Raw genomic sequence first — 3373 nt, forward strand, 5'->3', positions numbered from 1 at the left:
TACCCGCAGAGAGGGTGACAAATGAAACATAAAGTCCCTCTGATGAATAGCTGGGTAGCGGCGACAGGCTGCAGGTCGCTCTGGGTCGGTGCGGGTCACAGAGGAACGGTGGTAGCTGATCACACGTAGCATATGATGAACTGGACACGGTGCAAACAAAAGATAGTTAGTAGAGTGCAGGATGCACCTGCCAGGCAGACTCCGACAGGATAGGACTAGGTGGAAGCAAACGAGACGATAGCTTGCTTCTGGCATGAGAAACACAAACGAGAATCTGACACCGAAAGTAGCAGGAACAGAGAGAAATAGAGACCTAATCAGAGGGAAAAAAGGGAACAGGTGGGGAAAGGGTGAATGAGCTAGTTAGGGGGAGATGAGGAACAGCTGGAGAAGGAGAGAAAGAGAAGGTAACCTAATAAGACCAGCAGAGAGAGACAGAGTGAAGAGAAAGGACAGGAACAGACATAATAAGACATGACAGTACCCCCACTCACCGAGCGCCTCCTGGCGCACTCGAGGAGGAAACCTGTCGGCAACGGAGGAAATCATCGATCAGCGAACGGTCCAGCACGTCCCGAGAGGGGAACCCAACTCCTCTCCTCAGGACCGTACCCCTCCCAATCCACTAGGTACTGATGACCACGGCCCCGAGGACGCATGTCCAAAAATCTTACGAACCCTGTAGATAGGTGCGCCCTCGACAAGGATGAGGGGGGAGGGACGAGCGGGGCGCGAAGAACGGGCTTAACACAGGAGACATGGAAGACCGGGTGAACGCGACGAAGATAGCGCGGGAGAAGAAGTCGCACTGCGACAGGATTAATGACTTGAGAAATACGGAACGGACCAATGAACCGCGGGGTCAACTTGCGAGAAGCTGTCTTAAGGGGAAGGTTCTGAGTGGAAAGCCATACTCTCTGACCGCAACAATATCTAGGACTCTTGGTCCTACGCTATTAGCGGCCCTCACAGTCTGCGCCCTATTACGGCAAAGTGCCGACCCTGACCCCCTTCCAGGTGCGCTCGCAACGCTGGACAAAAGCCTGAGCGGAGGGGACGCAGGACTCGGCGAGCTGAGAAGAGAACAGCGGAGGCTGGTACCCGAGGCTACTCTGAAAAGGAGATAGACCGGTAGCAGACGAAGGAAGCGAGTTGTGGGCGTACTCTGCCCAGGGGAGCTGTTCTGACCAAGACGCAGGGTTACGAAAAGAAAGACTGCGTAAGATGCGACAGTCTGATTGGCCCGTTCGGCTTGACCGTTAGACTGGGGATGAAAGCCGGACGAGAGACTGACGGAAGCCCCAATCAAACAGCAAAACTCCCTCCAAAATTGAGACGTGAACTGCGGGCCTCTGTCTGAAACGATGTCTGACGGAAGGCCATGAATTCGGAAAACATTCTCGATAATGATCTGAGCCGTCTCCTTAGCAGAAGGAGCTTAGCGAGAGGAATGAAATGAGCCGCCTTAGAGAATCTATCGACAACCGTAAGAATAACTGTCTTCCCCGCTGATGAAGGCAGTCCGGTGATAAAATCTAAAGCGATGTGAGACCACGGTCGAGAGGGAATGGGAAGCGGTCTGAGACGGCCGGCAGGAGGAGAGTTCCCAGATTTAGTCTGCGCGCAGACCGAACAAGCAGCGACAAATCGACGCGCGTCACGTTCCCGAGTGGGCCACCAGAAACGCTGGCGAATGGAAGCGAGCGTACCCCCGAACGCCGGGGTGGCCGGCTAACTTGGCAGAGTGGGCCCACTGAAGAACGGCCGGACGAGTGGGAACGGGAACGAACAGAAGGTTCCTAGGACAAGCTCGCGGCGACGGAGTGTGAGCGAGTGCTTGCTTTACCTGCCTCTCAATTCCCCAGACAGTCAACCCGACAACACGCCCCTCAGGGAGAATCCCTCGGGGTCGGTGGAGACCTCAGAAGAACTGAAGAGACGAGATAAAGCATCAGGCTTGGTGTTTTTTGAGCCCGGACGATAAGAAATAACAAACTCGAAACGAGCGAAAAACAGAGCCCAACGAGCCTGACGCGCATTAAGTCATTTGGCTGAACGGATGTACTCAAGGTTCCTATGGTCAGTCCAAACGACAAAGGAACGGTCGCCCCCTCCAACCACTGTCGCCATTCGCCTAGGGCTAAGCGGATGGCGAGCAGTTCGCGATTACCAACATCATAATTACGTTCTGACGGCGATAAGCGATGAGAGAAAACGCGCAAGGATGGACCTTGCCGTCAGAGAGGAGCGCTGAGAAAGAATGGCTCCCACGCCCACCTCTGACGCGTCAACCTCAACAACAAACTGTCTAGAAATGTCAGGTGTAACAAGAATAGGTGCGGATGTAAAACGATTCTTGAGAAGATCAAAAGCTCCCTGGGCGGAAACGGACCACTTAAAGCACGTCTTAACAGAAGTAAGGGCTGTGAGGGGAGCTGCCACCTGACCGAAATTACGGATGAAACGACGATAGAAATTCGCGAAGCCAAGAAAGCGCTGCAGCTCGACCCGTGACTTAGGAACGGGCCAATCAATGACAGCCTGGACCTTAGCGGGATCCATCTTAATGCCCTCAGCGGAAATAACGGAACCGAGAAAGGGACAGAGGAGGCATGAAAAGTGCACTTCTCAGCCTTCACATAAAGACAGTTCTCCAAAAGGCGCTGGAGGACGCGTCGCACGTGCTGAACATGAATCGGGAGAGACGGTGAAAAAAATCAGGATATCGTCCATGTAAACGAAAACAAAAATGTTAAGCATGTCTCTCAGGACGTCGTTAACTAGTGCCTGAAAGACAGCTGGAGCGTTAACGAGGCCGAAAGGAAGAACCCGGTATTCAAAGTGCCCTAACGGAGTGTTAGCGCCGTCTTCCACTCGTCCCCCTCCCTGATGCGCACGAGATGGTAGGCGTTACGAAGGTCCAATTTGGTGAAAAACCTGGCTCCCTGCAGGATCTCGAAGGCTGAAGACATAAGAGGAAGCGGATAACGATTCTTAACTGTTATGTCATTCAGCCCTCGATAATCCACGCATGGGCGCAGGGACCCGTCCTTCTTCTGAACAAAAAAACCCCGCTCCGGCGGGAGAGGAGGAGGAGACTATGGTACCGGCGTCGAGCGATACAGACAAATAATCCTCGAGAGCCTTACGTTCGGGAGCCGACAGAGAGTATAATCTACCCGGGGGAGTAGTTCCCGGAAGGAGATCAATACTACAGTCATACGACCGGTGTGGAGGGAGAGAAGTGGCCTTGGAACGACTGAACACCGTGCGCAGATCGTGATACTCCTCCGGCACCCCTGTCAAATCACCAGGCTCCTCCTGTGAAGAAGAGACAGAGGAAACAGGAGGGATAGCAGACATTAAACAGGTC

This window comes from Oncorhynchus masou, chromosome 20 (assembly GCF_036934945.1).
Source record: "Oncorhynchus masou masou isolate Uvic2021 chromosome 20, UVic_Omas_1.1, whole genome shotgun sequence".
Classification (NCBI taxonomy): Eukaryota; Metazoa; Chordata; class Actinopteri; order Salmoniformes; family Salmonidae; genus Oncorhynchus; species Oncorhynchus masou.